The 19208-nt window shown below is 41.8% G+C and overlaps 2 long non-coding RNA genes across 3 annotated transcripts in view; one reads left to right on the forward strand and one right to left on the reverse strand.

The window, feature by feature from the left end:
• Nucleotides 1-19208, forward strand: part of LOC309342496 — a 578273-nt gene that overhangs the window by 126912 nt on the left and 432153 nt on the right. The window lies entirely within an intron of this gene.
• LOC309342947 lies at nucleotides 1173-18403 on the reverse strand. 2 transcript variants are annotated; one of them, XR_014157044.1, is made up of 3 exons: nucleotides 18343-18403; nucleotides 5401-5454; nucleotides 1173-1384 (listed from the first exon to the last, which is right to left on the reverse strand). It is a non-coding gene; the product is annotated as an uncharacterized lncRNA (long non-coding RNA). The 2 variants fall into 2 exon arrangements; XR_014157043.1 differs by lacking the exon at nucleotides 5401-5454.

The following is a 19208-nucleotide window of genomic DNA, read 5'->3' on the forward strand; positions in this document are numbered from 1 at the left end:
AAACCATGGAAGCTTGCAGGTTCCTGTTGGTCTGTTGCTGTTTAATTAAAATAAACCATTTTAATTCTTTAAAATATAAAATAAGATATCCTTCTCACATTTTCTTAAATTGTTGGCAGCCAGACCAAGCAAATTATGCTTTATATCTCTATTATCCTGTTGCATGCTGTTGTTGTGTTACATTGCTGTGACAAGGAAAAGGAATATATATATCCATATTCCAAATTTCCACTCAGCCACCCAACTTTGCTATTAGAGGGAACAAAAAAGAATGGTTTTGATCATTTTGGTGTGTGTTTTTCTAGGATTTCCTTATGCTTGTGTTAGACACTCACTCAAAATATTTTAAAGAAAATACTGAATACGTCTCTGGGTGATATAATGGATTATGGGCAATCTGTTTTTCAGGGAAGCTTGTATGACATCACTGAGAAGCCCCTGGTAATCTTCCAAGGAACTTCAGAGTTCCCATGGAACAAAGTTTGAAAACCACTGCTGTCATGCTGCAGTGGATGTTAACCAGCATGCAGCCATTTTCATCCCCGCCTTCTCCAGATATACAGAGTGGAAGTCAATTTATGGCTAATTCCTCGGCAGGAATGCTTGCTCAAACTCAACAGAGCTTCTAGTGGGTATACCAGTTTATGAGGCAATCTGTCATATTTAAGCAGGTCTCTGTTCCCTGACTAGCCTAAAGCAGAAGCAAGCTATCTGAGTACTGCATACTGCACTGTTGTGAAAATGTACTAAACAATCATTATGGAAACTGGAATGCTTTGAGCATATTTCTACTAATGGATCAGTAACTTCCATTCTGATTGGTTGAGAGACAATATGTTTTAAGTCACCCATACAGAGAGATCAGAGCAGCCAGCAGCGTTGTAGACTTAAAGCTACCTCACTGCCAATCCTTGCTTATGAGGCAGTTTCAAAACTATAGATTTTCATCCTATAATTCATTGTGTTCTACTCCTTTGTATTCAGTGGGAGTTGTGGACTTGGAGTATAAATGTGGAAAAGTTCCATAACATCTGCTGCTAATTTCTGCCAGATGAAAGTGATAATGATGATGAATATTTCTGTTGATGCTACTGATACATCGGCGCATCTAAGCTCACTTCCACACTGTATGAATATCTAATTGAAAATACATGACTTGTAACACAGACTCGTTGACTTGGACACACTTTTAATCGTCTTCATTCACTTTAGGATTTCTGCTTTCTAATTTTAAAGGAATAGCATATCTGGTGAAAGTTTCTTGGTAGAAGTTTTGCTATAAGGCGTTTGACTTTACCTTGGTAAATGCATTTTATGCTTTCGACCTGAAGGACTTGATATTTTTGTGTCCTCAGCTGAAACTGCCCAGCATTGCCTTGAAATTCTAAGAAATGGGACTTCCGGGTTGGCGCCATCGCCGAATGGCGGACTCCCTCCGAGCTCCGGAGGGAGCCTGCTCGGCAGGGGCTGGGTCCTACCGCGCCGGCAACGCGGGGACCCTCAAAAACCATGGGCGCTGAAACCCATGGACATGGTGACTCGGCTGGCACCTTTTGCGCCCCCCCGACCCGCGAAGGAGCCTTTTTAAAGGCTGCAGAACGGGTGACGGGGGTGTGTGCTTTGAGTCCTCCGCTTCCCCTGCCGAGCGAAGCCGCATGCCATTCGACGGAGAGCGCTGACTTCTTCTATTGAAAATTTGGACTTAAAAGAATAACCCGTGAGTAATTGGAACTTGGACTAAAAAGGGGGATAAATTTTTTAAAAAATTCGGAGCGAGTGGGGGAGGCGCAAAAAGGAAGTCAGCCCCCCCCCCCCCGTCGTAGAGGAGTTAAAGTAAAGGATTTGACAACTAAGATCGAGCGCAACCCTATTTTGACAAAGTTACTAACTTCGCGATGGAAAATTATAAGACTGAGCTGGAGGAGAAAAGTGGAATTGAATTAAAAAGCAAACCCCCCCCCCCCCCCCGGAATCCTGGGAGCGATTTGTGAGAGCGCCGGGAGAAGAGAAAGAGAGGTTTTGACAGCTGTCAAAGAGCTGTCAAAGCGGAAGAACAAAAATGAGAACTTTGTTACGAGGACTTTGCCGGTTACATTTGTTATAAATTGGATACAAATTGCTTAAAACAAGGAATAACAAGTTATTTTGACTGGTGGGCATGATCTGGAAGGGAACTGAGTTATTGCAATCCACCTAGAGGAGCTGAGGGATATTACAAGTATTGTTGGCTTGGAACTTGAATAGAACTTTTTATCTCCTGGGAAACTGCAGGAATGGAACACTATTTTGTCTACAGAGGTCTACACACTAAAGGAGACAATAGATTTATCAATTGAAGAATGGAAGGGACTTGGCATAATGTTTTGTTCCTGAATAACAGAGCCTCTGCAGAGGAATTAGAAGCTTTTGGAATTAGAACATTTGTGCAGGAGAGCAGGAAAAAAAAAAGGAGGAGAGGGATTAACAAGAACAACAAGAACAACAAGAATTGGATAAAGTTGGAAGTGGGAACATTTGGGACATCCAGATTTGAAAAGTCTAAGAAATAAAATTGGAGTTTTTACTCCTAAATATAAAAATCTGGATGGAAGAAATGGGCCTTTTTGAGATAGACTCCTTCCAAGATTGGACATTCGAAATTAAAGATGACTGGTAAAGGACTATGGCCTAGATAGATGTGGGAGCTCCAGGAAGACATCAGACGTTGATGAACATTGGGAACGCAACCGGGAAAGGGGGGAGGGAAATTTGGAATCCAAAGGGTGTAAAATTATATTTGATTATCTTAATTATATTTTACAATTTTATTTTAATTAATTATATTTGATTATTTTAATCTGTATTGTATATTAAAGGAGGGAACGCGCGGAAGGGAACAGGTCGATTTTAGGGGATGGGAAAATATTTTTAAAACTGGGCTAATGATAATAATTTCAAAATCTGGGATAAGAATTTGCTGAATTTATTTGTAAGAATTGGAATACAAGAGGGGGAGGGGAGGGGAAGTCCTGGAAAGATGTTACTGAAAATAAGATTTTAAATTGGGATGTTTTGTTCTTTTTATTTTTTATTTTGTTGTAATTGGAAATTTCTAATAAATATTATAAAAAAAAAAAAGAAATTCTAAGAAATGAGAGGGGGGGAGAGAATGAGTTATGAAAGGTAAAGGTAAAGGGACCCCTGACCATTAGGTCCAGTCGTGGCCGACTCTGGGGTTGCGGTGTTCATCTCGCTTTATTGACCGAGGGAGCCGGCATACAGCTTCCAGGTCATGTGGCCAGCATGACTAAGCCGCTTCTGGCGAACCAGAGCAGCGCACGGAAATGCTGTTTACCTTCCCGCCAGAGCGGTACCTATTTATCTACTTGCACTTTGACATGCTTTCGAACTGCTAGGTTGGCAGGAGCAGGGACCGAGCAACTGGAGCTCACCCCATCGCAGGGATTCGAACCGCCAACCTTCTGATTGGCAAGTCCTAGGCTCTGTGGTTTAACCCTGAGTTATGAAAGGATAGTGTAATTTGTTAATTTTAGGCTGTGCACAGTTTTCGCTCCCACCAACCCAGGGCCCCAAACAGACAAGAAGCTGGTAAAATGCGGTCTTGACTATGCTACCACTCAGTGGATTTGTAACTGGCTGACTGACCGAGCCCAAAGGGTCTCATCAATGGTTCCTCTTCATCCTGGAGAAGAGTGACTAGTGGGGTGCCACAGGGTTCTGTCTTGGGCCCGGTCTTATTCAACATCTTTATCAACGACTTGGATGATGGACTCAAGGGCATCCTGATCAAATTTGCAGATGACACCAAACTGGGAGGGGTGGCTAACACCCCAGAGGACAGGATCACACTTCAAAACGACCTTGACAGATTAGAGAACTGGGCCAAAACAAACAAGATGAATTTTAACAGGGAGAAATGTAAAGTATTGCACTTGGGCAAAAAAAAAATACAAGGCACAAATACAAGATGGGTGACACCTGGCTTGAGAGCAGTACATGTGAAAAGGATCTAGGAGTCTTGGTTGACCACAAACTTGACATGAGCCAACAGTGTGACGCGGCAGCTAAAAAAGCCAATGCAATTCTGGGCTGCATCAATAAGAGTATAGCATCTAGATCAAGGGAAGTAATAGTGCCACTGTATTCTGCTCTGGTCAGACCTCACCTGGAGTACTGTGTCCAGTTCTGGGCACCACAGTTCAAGAAGGACACTGACAAACTGGAACGTGTCCAGAGGAGGGCAACCAAAATGGTCAAAGGCCTGGAAATAATGCCTTATGAGGAACGGCTAAGGGAGCTGGGCATGTTTAGCCTGGAGAAGAGGAGGTTAAGGGGTGATATGATAGCCATGTTCAAATATATAAAAGGATGTCACATAGAGGAGGGAGAAAGGTTGTTTTCTGCTGCTCCAGAGAAGTGGACACGGAGCAATGGTTCCAAGCTACAAGAAAGAAGATTCCACCTAAACATTAGGAAGAACTTCCTGACAGTAAGAGCTGTTCGACAGTGGAATTTGCTGCCAAAGAGTGTGGTGGAGTCTCCTTCTTTGGAGGTCTTTAAGCAGAGGCTTGACAACCATATGTCAGGAGTGCTCTGATGGTGTTTCCTGCTTGGCAGGGGGTTGGACTCGATGGCCCTTGTGGTCTCTTCCAACTCTATGATTCTATGATTCTATGATTCTATGCTTCTGCCTCTGACTGTCAGGCTATCTTTTTTTGGTGGGGTGGGGAGGCTGCTCTACCCAGGAATCCCAAAGAATGAAAAAATTATTGTAAGTTCTGCTTCCCCTTTCTCCAGTGGTTTCAGGTTTATTCATTTATTTGGTTTGATTTATAAATCCTCCCTTCTGCATACAGATAGACAAATCCATTTAAACATAAAACAGCCATTTAAAATTATTCATAGCACATCAAACGATGCAGTGGGTGAGGTACACAGTTGCAGCTGACCACTTCACTTAACTGCTTCCAAATGCCTGAATAAAAATATGCATTTTAAAATGGTACCAAAACTCATGTGAAGTTTCTGAAAAGAAGGCATTCCAGAGAAGGAGTGCTACTACAGAGAAAGTTTCATGCCACTATCACACAATGCACTTCTCCTGGTGGCTATTTGTAAGCCCAGCACTGGCTGAGACATTCCAGTTCCTGCAGTCAGATTTTACCTATCATGCTAATCTCCGCTGTATGGATAATCACTCTGTGGATCCTAAGCGGGAACAGCTGAACCAGGTGTCTTGGCTAAAACGTGTATGTGTATATATTTATTTGGCAGGCTACCCATTTGAAATAATGGAGATAGAGAATCCACTCTGACTCATTGATGAGCCAGTCTGCTGTGTTAATCTCAGTCATCCCTCCTACGCGCACTGCTTGAAAATGTAGTAAAATTTATCACCACCTTGATTATGATCTTGCGGACTTCCAGTTGGAGAATGAAAGACGTCATGTTTCTCTGGTGAATAAATAATATAGGATTTGTCAAAATGGATGAGAATTGTTAACTCATTGATACCATTCAGAGAAGGCCCAGAATGCTAACCTGCTTACCCTCACAGTCTGTTAACTAATCCTTTCTTGGCTGTGCATCTGGCTTCTGAAGTCAGGATGCTTTGCTAATGTGGTAGTTATCAAGCCTAAGGAGAACACTCTGTGGGCCTCTCTGGGAGCCACTATGACAACTGTTGTTGATAATAGACACCAATATAGTGATGAGTAAATATCCTTGTTATGCCCTCCAGTGGTAAGGAGTTTTGAACCTTACCAGTTCAAAGGTTACACAGACTCCAGTGAACACACTGGTACCAAACACAATATCCCCATAATTCAGAAGTGCTTGCTAGTTATAGCTGTAGCACTGTGGAGACATTAGCAGTTCACCTGAGCTCAAGGCATGGACAAGTGACAGAACCTGGGGTCTCTGAGGAGAAAGCAAAATCCTTCTTCCTCTCATCATCACCTTATAGGACATGCAAATATTCTTCTCTTTCTGGCTTGTCTGCTTTTTGAGCTTTTCCCCAGTTCTTTCCCCTAGCCAGTTCCTCTTCCTGGGATGTCCATCCTCTCCTTCTTCAACCTTTCTCTCTCGAGACTATCTTGGGTGTCTGGGGAGGTGCATTGGTACTCTGCATGTGGTGACCGTTGTTGGCTTCCACTTCTAGTCTCCTTTTTTTTTTTTATTAAAATTTTTATTACATTTTCCATTTACAGAAAAAAGAAAAAAGAAAAAGAAAAAGCGATCCAACTTTCAAAATGCATTTTTACATTGTTAACTGGACTTCCCCACATCTCCCTCACCCTGCGTTCCTTACAATAAACATGTCAGCAAATTATTACCTTATTTCGTGTCTTATTTGTATCTTTCAAAATATTTTACTTCTAGATTTAAAGTACCTTTTTTCAAATATTTATGCCTTAGAATAATACATAAAATAACTTTAAATTTCACCTTTTTCTTACTTATAACTTAATTTTCTATTTTCCCAATCTAGTTGCAGGGGCAAAAATTTCCAAATCATGCAGATTCTTAACATTCATACAACTTATAATGTTTTTGTAAATAGTCCTTAAATTTTTTCCAGTCTTCTTCCGTTGTCTCTTCTCCCAAATCTCGAATCCTGCCAGTCATTTCTGCCAATTCCATATAGTCCATCAACTGCATCTGCCACTCTTCCAGCGTGGGAAGATCTTGTATCTTCCAAACTTTTGCAATAAGTATTCTTGCTGCTGTAGTTGCATACATAAAAAATGTTCTGTCCTTCTTTAACACCTTTTGGTCCACTATGCCCAGGAGGAAGGCCTCTGGTTTCTTAGGAAAGGTGTACCTAAACACCTTTTTTAACTCATTGTAAATCATTTCCCAGAAGGCCTTCACTTTTGGACACGTCCACCAAAGGTGAAAGAATGTCCCCTCAGCCTCCTTACGTTTCCAACATTTATTATCAGATCGATGGTAAATTTTTGCTAGCTTGACTGGGGTCATGTACCACCTATATATCATTTTCATAATATTCTCTTTCAAGGCATTGCATGCCGTGAATCTCATTCCAGTGGTCCATAACCTTTTTTTTTTTTTAAATAATTTTTATTAATTTTACAACATAAACAAAAAACAAACAAACATAACACGACTTCCCCAAACCTCCCCTTCACTGCATTCTTGTTTTAAAATTTTTTAGCAATCCTTCATCCCTTTTTATATTTAATTCTCTCTAAAGTTTTTTAAGTTTCAATTTTTACAGCTGTAATTCTTTATATCCAATCCCTTGACATCTTAACGTTCCGAAATTTTACAACAATTTTTGAGATAGATTTTGAATTTTTTCCAGTCTTCTTCCACTGTCTCTCTCCTCTGGTCACGGATTCTGCCAGTCATCTCTGCCAGTCCCATAAATTCAGTCACCTTGGTCTGCCATTCTTCCAGAGTAGGTAATTCTTTAGTCTTCCAATACTTTGCCAAAAGAATTCTTGCTGCTGTTGTTGCGTACATAAAAAATGTTCTGTCTTTCTTTGGAACCATTTGGCCTACCATGCCCAAGAGAAAAGCCTCCGGTTTCTTTACAAATGTCCACTTAAGGATTTTCTTAATTTCATTATAGATCATTTCCCAGTAGGCCTTAATCTTCGGGCAGGTCCACCAAAGATGATAAAAAGTTCCTTCACATTCATTACACTTCCAGCAGTTGTTATTGGGCAAATGATATATCTTTGCAAGCTTGACTGGGGTCATGTACCACCTATAGATCATTTTCATTATATTCTCTTTTAAGGCACTACATGCCGTAAATTTAATACCTGTGGTCCATAACCTTTCCCAGTCTTCAAACATAATGTTGTACCCAATATCCTGAGCCCATTTTGTCATGGCTGATTTGACTATCTCATCCTGAGTGTTCCATTTAAGCAGCAAGTTATACATTCTCGAAAGTACCTTAGTCTTAGGTTCTAACAGTTCTGTCTCTAGTTTCGATTTTTCCACCTGGAATCCTGTTTTTTTGTCAGACTTAAAGACTTCTTGAATTTGAGCATAATGAAACCAATCTTGCACCCTATTCTTTAATTTTTCGAAGCTCTGCAGTCTCCAGTTGTCTCCTATTTTTTCTATCATTTCCCAATATTTGGGCCATCCGACCTCCATATTGAGTCTTTTTCTAGCCTTGGCCTCCACTGGTGATAACCACCTCGGGGTTTTACTCTCTAATAAGTCTTTATATTTTGTCCAGACCGCGAATATGGCTTTTCTGACAATATGGTTTTTGAACATTTTATGAACCTTTACCTTGTCGTACCACAAATATGCATGCCACCCAAAAGCATTGTCATACCCTTCCAAATCCAAGACATCAGTGTTCTCAAGTAATAACCACTCTTTCATCCAGCAGAAAGCCACAGCTTCATATTATAACCTTAAATCTGGCAGGGCAAACCCCCCTCTCTCTTTGGCATCCGTTAGTATTTTAAATTTTATTCGGGGCTTTTTGCCCTGCCAGACAAACCTAGAAATATCTTTCTGCCACTTCCCAAAACACTCCACTCTGTCTATGATCTGTAGGGTCTGAAACAAAAATAACATCTTCGGCAATACATTCATTTTTATAGCTGCAATTCGGCCCATCAAGGAAAGTTTCAATCTTGACCAGATCTCTAAATCTTTCTTAATTTCTGACCAACATTTTTCATAATTATCTTTAAACAAATTCAGATTTTTGGCAGACAGGTTTACCCCTAGGTATTTTACTTTTTTAACAACATTTAATTCTGTCTCTTTCTGAAACTCATCTATTTCCAAAGATGTCAAGTTTTTCTCCAAAACCTTAGTTTTTTGCTTGTTCAGTTTGAACCCTGCTACCCGACCAAATTCATGAATTAACTCTAACACTCTCTTCATACTAGATTCTGGCTCCTGTAATGTTAAAACCAAGTCATCTGCGAAAGCTTTCAGTTTGAATTGTTTCGCTCCGACCTGTATTCCTTGTACCAACCGGTCTTCCCTAATCATGTTCAAAAGCACCTCCAGAACTGAAATAAATAACAGAGGGGATAGGGGGCACCCTTGTCGTGTTCCTTTTTCAATTTTAAATTCTTCTGTCACCACATTGTTTACAATTAACTTTGCTTTCTGCTCTGAATAAATTGCTTCTATTCCATTTTCAAACCCCCGTCCCACTCCCATCCCTTCCAAATTTTTCTTCATAAATCTCCAAGCAATATTGTCAAAGGCTTTCTCCGCGTCAACAAAGATTAACACTGATTTTGTATTAATGTTGGTTTGCAAAAGTTCCAGAATGTCAATAATATTCCTAGTGTTGTCCTGACCCCTCTTTTCCTCTGCTGTTCTCCTTCTGGTTTCAGGGACTCCCTCCACACCACTTTAGCCTCATATTCCCCACCTGCAGGTGACAACTCCCCACAGATTTGACCAGAGCTGATTTTTGATCCAGTGATGGGCGCCCAGTACCAGCCACATGTACTGACATCAGCCAATAAATCCTATCCCCATGTGCTCTTGCTCTTCATTCAGTGGCAGCCATGGGAAGAGTCCTTCACCTACTGGGAAGGCTGACAGCACTCCACGGCCTACCTCTGTAGTCATATTTGCTTTAACATCCCAAACTAGAAATGAGATAAGAACTCTCTGAAAACAGCCATGTGAAACCCAGAACAATTACTCCTGTCAGAAGACAATCATGTCTGGTGGTTGACCTGGTATAATATCCACAAATGGTCAAAGTCCTGGTCAGTGTTTCACTACTGGACGTTGTCATCAGCAGTGCAATTTTGTTATGAATCTAGCATTTCTCATATCTGTGTGGAGGAAAAAGAGCTCTCAAGCTGGTTGGGAAAAAATGAAGTAGTGGTCTCTGAGACAGGCAAAACAGGCCTCTTCCCTGGACAATACCTAAGAAGATATTGTTTGGGTAGGGAAAAACTTGCCTCTTGCGCCCAAGAGGGTGCCATAAACTTAACAAAAACTTGCATGAACACCCTCAGAACTGAAAAAAAGATAACTGGAAATCTTCTGAAGTGGAAATATTTAAGGAGACTGCTTTTGAAGGATCAACAGATGCCACAGTGATCTTAATCCTGGCACCACTACTGTCACTCTAGGATGAAACACTCTTTAATCATTGATTCCTCTTCAAATGAGCCACTTCAGGCTTAAAAGGGTTGAATATTGCCATTCTTGAGGGTCCTATAATTTACCATTTAGTGTCTTTGAGACACCTTGCTTTAGCCTTCTGCAGCTGTGAGGACAATGAAATGATTGGCTGGCATTAGGGACAGAAACCTAATGCTTGTAAATACAGTAAAACTGCCTTTGGGCAATTTGGCAACTGCAAGGCATAGCGTTGGAGGTGGTCTTCTGTTCCCACTGATCAGATATTGTCTGAGGTAATTTCTGCTCAAGGTGCTTATTTTGAAGCCAGGAATTGCACTGTATATTTGTGTGACTTCATGAACCACTCTTGTTTCTTTTATTCAAGAAGGGTGATGAGAAAAATGCTAACATGTTGGTAGTATACAGATTTGCTTTCATTTAATGGAAATGTATCCTCACCTACATGGGCCAAGCCCATACCTGAAAGAGTGCCTCTCTCTTGCAAAAGACATATAAGCTGCTGAAGTAAAATTCAAACCATGTCACAAAAGCTCAGATACGAGCCACACCAGAAACCTGTCTGTTAGTCAGGGCTGCCCAGGTTGCTCATAGGAAACCACTGTTGGTGCACACCCTATCTCTCAGCCAAGAGAAGGTACTTCTCAAAAGTAAAGACTGCCAAACCAGTGAAGTAGTTCACACTGTTACTTTTTCTTGATTAAAAAACAACACTGAATCTATGTGCCCACTGATGTGCAAACAGACACAGCTGTGCTGCTTTGCTTGTCTGACTTATTAGTTTAATAATCATGGAAGTGACTCCTAAAAACTGAATAGGTTTCTTGTTTCGTTTTTTTTTAATTATAATAATAATTGCAACCATTGGTGCAAGAAAATGTTTCTCCTGCTACAATCTCCTGTTCTTCTGTCACAATTAATCGATTTTCGACTGTAGATGCATACTTTATTAATGTTGTTGATGTGGAAGCACTTGTTAGTGCTATTAAAATATATTTATAGGTACAGACAGTACCCAAGAACTTACTGCACTTGCTAATTTAAACCAGTAGGCAGCTTAATTTGACAGGTATTAATCTGGGATGCAAAAGGGTCACTCAGCGAAAAATGTTGTATTTGGAAGCCAATGAAACTGCTCAGAATCACCTTCCCCATTTAAAGCTATGCTTAAAATAGTTACAGACTCTTGGACGTGCAAATTAGCATTTTGTGTTGATGCAAAAACTACTTCTTTGCCACTCTGGGCGGTTTCCAACAAAGTATTAAAATACTTTATTTTTTTTTAAAAAAGACCTATGACTCTCATTCAGAAAAAAATGTTATGCTTAGGTCCCACCTGATGCCCTTTTAAATGTGTTGTGGAAGGAAGGGATTACAGTCGTCCCTTGGTTGTCGAACTTAATCCATTCCAGGAGTCCGTTTGACTCCTGAAATGGTTCAAAAACCAAGGCGCAGCTTCCAGTTGACTTCAGGAGCCTCCTGCATTCAATCAGAAGCCGCATAGGACTTTCGGTTTCTGAAAAACGTTCTCATACCAGTACACTCATTTCTGGCTTTGCAACATTCAGGAGCCAAAACGTCCGAGTACCAAGGCATTCGACAACCAAAGTACGACTGTATTGGTTTGTTGTTCTTAGCTTTACAATGTATTTGTGGTTTTCATATTGTAATTTTATGTTGTGAACCACCCTGAGATCTGTGGATGAAGGGTGGTATACAAGCAACAACAACAACACTAATAAGGGCTGAGTGAGTTAATAACAAGTTATTATTATTATTATTTATACCCCGCCCATCTGACTGGGTTTCCCCAGCCACTCTGGGCGGCTCCCAACCGGATATGAAAAACACAATACAGCATTAAACATTAAAATCTTCCCTAAACAGGGCTGCCTTCAGATGTCTTTTAAAAGTAAGATAGTTGCTTATTTCCTTGACATCTGATGGGAGGGCATTCCACAGGGTGGATGTCACTACCGTGAAGGCCCTCTGCCTGGTTTCCTGTAACCTCGCAATGAGGGAACCGCCAGAAGGCCCTCGACGCTGGTCCTCAGTCCCCAGATGGGGGTGGAGACACTTCTTCAGGTATACAGGACTGAGGTCATTTAGGGCTTTAAAGGTCAGCACCAACACTTTGAATTGTGCTCAGGAACGTACTGGGAACCAATGTAGTTACCTTGTCTCATTGATTTTATTTGGAGTCAAGTGTGGGTAAGACTGTGCACACTTATGTTCTGAACTCCACTGAATGACATACTTCAAAGTTAACATCCATAAGTTTAGCCTGTACCTTTCTGGGTTCAGAGCTCCCTGTTTATAATTCCCACAAATATATATTTTTGGTAACGCTATCCTAAATTTTCATCCATCTCTCAAGAGAGGACTTTCTGAAATGAGTTTCTAGTCTCAGATGAGACCTTGCAGTTTTTCCTTTGACCTTAAATAATTGAACACTTTAGATGTTTTTGATGGAGCTTTAAACATTCAATACATTTTAACTAGTCTTGAAATGTGTCATATTTTACTTTCATACTCTTCCATCTGTGGTCAGAGGTCATGTCTGAAGATAAAACTGTATTGTAATTTCAATGCATTTTAATATAGCTTTTAAGATTCAGGTGTGTGGTTTTTTTTAAAAAAGGGTATCAGTTGCTATTGGAGTGCATTAAAACATGGGAAATATTTCTAAACTTGCTATACCAGCAAAAAAAAGGAAAATAAGGGGGGGGGGGTAACAGCACATATGTACATAATGCTATACCAGTGTAACATTACAAAGCATATTATAAAGCATAGGGTGGCAAACAACATAATGGCAGCAATGTTTGTTTGTTTGTTATTTCTCACCCACCCTTCATCAAACCATCCCAGGGCCAGATTACAGTCCAATTAAACAAACAATTTTAATTAAACTGAGAACAGGTGTAACCATGGCATAAAACTAAAAAAATCTAAGTTATAAAACCTGCATGGAGCCCTCAGTGATTTTTCATTGCATCAGCTAGCTAACGTCACACAGAAATTAATATTCCACAAACAGCCTGGGCAAACAGGTATTCTATCTGGTGCTGAAACAGGAACATTTAGCAGCAGCAGTTGTATATGCAAGAGGAGGGCATCCCATAGTCAGGCCACTACCACAGAGAGGGCCTGAGCCTGTGTCACCACACAGTGCTCTTCCCCTGGTGATGGAATAACAAGGAGAGCCTCCTATCACTTTAAAAAAAGAGTGCATATAGATAGAACATACAAAACAATGATGTTATACAACAGTATGCAATATAAAGATGTAAGAGTTCTCTTGTTCTGGATCAGTTGTTCATCATTCCCACTCTTTCTAGGCACCTACAGATCGTGATGTCTCAAAAGAAAATAGTACTTCCTTAGAAACTGAGGTGAATAACTTGAAGTAAATGATGTTTTCAGGGGCAAGTCCCCAGGTCCTCTCTGTTCAAAGCTAAGAGCGAAATTTCTTCACTTTCCTGAGCCATGTTTCTGATCATGGAGATCAATGCAATGCAACAAAGCATTGTGTTTCATGACACTTTTGGAAATAAAGACAAGTCTGAGTTGGAGGTGGGGGATTGGTCACCACATTTTAGATGTGACATCCTTTCATCCATTCTGAGTTCAAGTTCTTGCCCTATTGCAAGAAAAGACTCTATATTTGCCTCTGTACCAGTCATACGGGTGGTTGCTGAACAACTCCAAGCACGCCTGGAGGAAACGGACCATTTGGATCCCTTCCAATCGGGATTCAGGCCTCACCATGGGACTGAAACTGCCTTGGTCGCACTGGTTGATGATCTCCGGCGGGCTAGGGACAAAGGTGAGAGCTGTTTCCTAGTTCTGCTGGATCTCTCAGCGGCCTTTGACACCATCGACCATAACATCCTTCTGGACCGTCTAGAGGGGCTGGGAGCTGGGGGCACTGTTATACAGTGGTTCCGCTCCTTCCTCCTGGGCCGTGTCCAGAAGGTGGTGGTGGGGGGTGAGTGTTCAGACCCCTGGGCTCTCACTTGTGGGGTGCCTCAGGGTTCTGTCCTCTCCCCCATGCTTTTCAACATTTACATGCAGCCGCTGGGAGAGATCATCAGGAGGTTTGGGCTGGGTGTTCATCAGTATGCAGATGACACCCAGCTCTACCTCTCCTTTAAATCAGAACCAGTGAAGGCGGTGAAGGTCCTGTGTGAGTGCCTGGAGGCGGTTGGAGGTTGGATGGCGGCTAACAGATTGAGGTTGAATCCTGACAAGACAGAAGTACTGTTTTGGGGGGACAGGAGGCGGGCAGGTGTGGAGGATTCCCTGGTCCTGAATGGGGTAACTGTGCCCCTGAAGGACCAGGTGCGCAGCCTGGGAGTCATTTTGGACTCACAGCTGTCCATGGAGGCGCAGATTAACTCTGTGTCCAGGGCAGCTGTCTACCAGCTCCACCTGGTACGCAGGCTAAGACCCTACCTCCCCGCGGACTGTCTCGCCAGAGTGGTGCATGCTCTAGTTATCTCACGCTTGGACTACTGCAATGCGCTCTACGTGGGGCTACCTTTGAAGGTGACCCGGAAACTGCAATTAATCCAGAATGCGGCAGCTAGACTGGTGACTGGGAGTGGCCGCCGGGACCACATAACACCGGTTCTGAGAGATCTGCATTGGCTCCCAGTACGTTTCCGAGCACGATTCAAAGTGTTGGTGCTGACCTTTAAAGCCCTAAACGGCCTCGGTCCTGTATACCCAAAGGAGCGTCTCCACCCCCATCGTTCAGCCCGGACACTGAGATCCAGCGCCGAGGGCCTTCTGGCGGTTCCCTCATTGCGAGAAGTGAGGCTACAGGGAACCAGACAGAGGGCCTTCTCGGTAGTGGCGCCCGCCCTGTGGAACGCCCTCCCATCAGATGTCAAAGAGATAAAGAATTACCTGACGTTCAGAAGACATCTTAAGGCAGCCCTGTTCAGGGATGTTTTTAATATGTAATGCTGTATTGTTTTTAATACTGATTGGGAGCCGCCCAGAGTGGCTGGGGAAACTCAGCCAGATGGGCGGGGTATAAATAATAAATTATTATTATTATTATTATTATTATTATTATTATTATTATTATTATTATTATTATTATTATACTGCTCCTGGAGTTCTTCCAACTGCCCCCCACCTAGCTATACAAAAACCACAGTAAGGACTAAGGACCTGATGTGTAGCACTGGTGTCCCTAATTTAGGACAGGAAATGTGGCTGGTGCGTACTGGAATGGAGCTGTGTGGGTTCACTAGCAGGAGTGCTGCGCTAATGTGTCCATGTAGCTCTGACCCCACCCAGTACCATAGCAATGGTGCAGTTAAGCATATGTTCATTGAATTGCAAGTTTTTGGATATGCTGACGCAATCATGTAACTACTTTGGGATGCAACAACAAATGTGGGATGGATGTTTGAGCTAAATAAAAACTATTTCTTGAAGTTGCATGCTGAGGAAGAAGAAAAAGAGGAAGGACTTGAGAAAGAGGGCTCAAGGTGGGGGTATTTTAGTCTCTGTAGCCTTATACTTTAAGCTGTAACAATACCCAATCCACAATACATCTCTCCTCCCCCCCCCCCAAAGCCCTCCAAAACAGGGTTGCAAGGGAAATTAGCTAGCTGTACTGAGTGAATTTTACCTTTACCTCTTTAGCTGACCTGGATACACAGTATGTTATGGCCTTGCAAGCAGCAACTTTATCCAGCTCAGTGAATTTTATGTTCAACTCTTTCCCCAGGCATTTAAAAAAACTAACTTGTTACAAAGCTCAGATTAAATCACTGCAGGCAAAAACATAGAAAGCTTGCGGCAACTGAGACAACACAAAATGGCTTCCAGAGAAATGAGGGTAGTGTAATATTAATGGTATTTGTCTTGGGTAGGAGAAGGTGAGATGTATGTATACGTGAGTGTGTGTAAGAGAAGGGTATTTATTTCTTTTTTTATGCATACCAAATGCCAGGTTAAGTAATTGGGTCCCTCTTTGCATATTATTGTTTGGGTTACAAACCACCCTGACAAATAAATGTGTACATAATATTGAAGTCAATTGACTACTTTCTGTAGCACTGGAGTCTAGCATAGCCTGAGAACTGGATTGGGGAATAAAGAAGCACAGAGTTGAAGTCAGGAAGAAAGAAGCTGACTGCCCTAGGTCAAATAAAGCTCCAGGAAACACAAGGAGTGTCAAAACCTTGCAGAATCTAAGATACAGCAGCCACCTCTTTTGAAACCAGTCCAGGAGAGGAAATAGGCAGTAAGAACCAGTTGCACAAATATAAGAGGGGAGACGACACCTGGCTTACCAGTAGTACATGTGAAAAGGATCTAGGGGTCTTAGTGACTCAAGCTTAACGTGAGCCAACTGTGTGATGTAACAGCAAAAAACAAACAAAACTGATGCTATTCTTGATGGCATCAACAAAAGTATAGTGTCCCCATCAAGGGAAGTGATAGGACTGCTCTGTTCTGTTCTGCCTTGGTCAGACCACACCTGGAGTGCTGTGTCCAGTTCTGGGTGCCCTATTTAAGAAGGATATTAACAAGCTGGAATATGTGCAGAGGAGGGTGACCAAGATGATCAAGGGTCTGGAACCAAGCCTTATGAGGAACAGTTGAGAGAGTCGGGTATGTTTAGCCTGGTAAAGAGAAGACTAAGAGGATATAAGATAGCCATTTTCAAATATCCAAAGAGCTGTCACATAGAGGATGAAGCAAGCTTGTCTTCTCCTGCTCTGGAAGCTAGAACCTGAACCAATGGCTTCAAGTTATGAGAAAGGGGATTCTGACTAAACATCAGGAAGAACTTTCTGACAGGAAGAGCTGTTTGGCAATGGACCACACTGCCACAAGAGGTGGTGGGTGGACTCTCCTTTCTTGGAGGATTTTAAGCAGAGGTTGAATGGCCATCTGTCATGGATGCTTTAGCTGAGATACCTGCATTGCATGGGGTTGGACTAGATGACCCTTGGGGTCCCTTCCAACTTCGATTCTATTATTCTATGATAATCACACTGCAAGTTTCACCACAGTATGACTATAAACTTAGTACATGTTAAAAATGCTATAATATTAATAAATGTTGATGACATATTGCAGAGTCTCAGGAACTGTCAGTTTACACCAGGGAAAAGACAATATGAGCTGATCTCATTTCAATACTAGGGAATGTGTGCTATTGAATTTCATTATAGTTGCTTTATTTGTTATTTTGAAATTGCTAGTATCTCCAGGGCAAGTGAACAGATCTAGAAAATGAGTTTTGAATAAACAAAATTGCACACTGTTCACCTAATTATTACCTGTGTTGCACTAACGGTTGAAAGTTCAAAACTTAAAATTTGTAACCTAGTGGCCAACATTATTTGTGGTTGTGATTCTGCTCCTCAGTCTTCATATTTTCAGGGAGTGAATTGTATAGAAATAAATGAGACTTACTTCTGAGCAAAATTGCAATCCCAAACACATTTCCCTAGAAGTAATTTCCATTGAAATAAACAAGGACTTGTGTTTTAAGACTCTCTGGTAAAGAGCACTGGAGAAATAAAAACATCAGCTCAAACAGAATGGGCCAGAATGCCCCCCTCATAAATATAAATGATGCCAAAAAATGGGATGTATTAAAGATAAGTAAGAACAATATTTCAGAACTTAAACCATTACAATGTTATATTTTGTTAACCCCTTCAGATCGCTTCTAGTCTATAAATGGTATTCTAGAAAAACAACCCAGAATGTTAGTTTTCAAGCTAGCTAAACCAACAAATTCAGCAGACACACATACTCAGATGAGATTTATGTAGTAAGCCAAAATGTGTCAGGAAAAATAGACCAACTACTGGCAGGGGCGGACTTTGCTCTTTCAAATTTCAGTGGTGCCCTGGGAGAGGCCAAAATTCAGTGCCCCCTGCCTCTTGCCTTCCGTTATGCGTGTGCTGTACAACATAGTTGTGACACCCTGTGGTGCCCATCTCAGCTTGGCGCCCAGTGCAAGGGAACTGTTTGCACTGCCCTAAATCTGCCTCTGCCTCTGGGCTATTCAAACCAACCAAATTCAAACCTGTGTTTTATGGATATGAACTACTATTGAAACATAGTTTCTGCAGACATTTTTGTGGTCCGTTCCATGAATCCCATCTAGTAACATGAAGCTGGTGTTCTGGATCACTTTTTCCAGAATAATGTTGCTTAGCTAGAATGGATATCCGAGCTTACCTGGCCTTAGGAGAGCTCACAAAGCCTGTGCCTCTGCCTTGCCTCTCTCTGCCTGGATCTCAGCGGGGGGGGGGGGGGGGGACATCAGATAGACAGTCACTCAGTGAGCTCACAATGACTTGCTCACTGGCATCTTGAGCAGTTCACAGTGAAGTCTCTCTAACCTTGTTTTACTCTGTAAAGCTCTAAAACACTTGGACCGAAAGCACCTGATTCCTCATGATCACTGAGACCCTCCAGTGGGGCACTTCTGGTGGTTCCCAATTCCCCTGAGGTTCAGTTGGCCCTGCTCTGCGAAACTCACTGCTGATAGAACTTCAAGCAGGAGCCAACCCTCCTTTTCCTGAGATGTCACTCTTCCAAACACGTTTTTGTCTAGACGGGTCTTTACAACATGCTTTCTAAACATGGAGCTTTGGTTGATTTCATAGTTATATATTATGTGCCATCTTTCTGTATTTTTTATGAAACTGCAGGTGGTGACTTCGTAAGTAAGTAAGTAAGTAAGTAACTAACTAACTCCCGGGAATCACCCCCTGTCCCTGGCTTTCTAAGTGGCCTGGACGTGGTAGATCAGTTTCAATTGAATATAATGGTCAGACCTGGCATCTGGATCTCTGCAGAAGTTCCAGAGGGTGGTTGGTCTGTCACACGTAGTAAGGTCTCCAGTAGTCCAGGCAGTATTTTGGAACCATCCTACTTGGAAGTTGGTGTTGTGTGCTGTTTGTCTGGAATACCAGTTATTTCCCAGGATGCTTATGCAAGCATGGCTTCTGTGGAGGTTTGGTGGCTTACTGCATGAATCTCAAATTCTCATATATGTACTGTTAATTTTGAGGATTGGTGTAGATTAGAAGTTGGTGTTC

This window comes from Podarcis erhardii, assembly GCF_964252035.2.
Source record: "Podarcis erhardii genome assembly, chromosome: 5".
Taxonomy (NCBI): domain Eukaryota; kingdom Metazoa; phylum Chordata; class Lepidosauria; order Squamata; family Lacertidae; genus Podarcis; species Podarcis erhardii.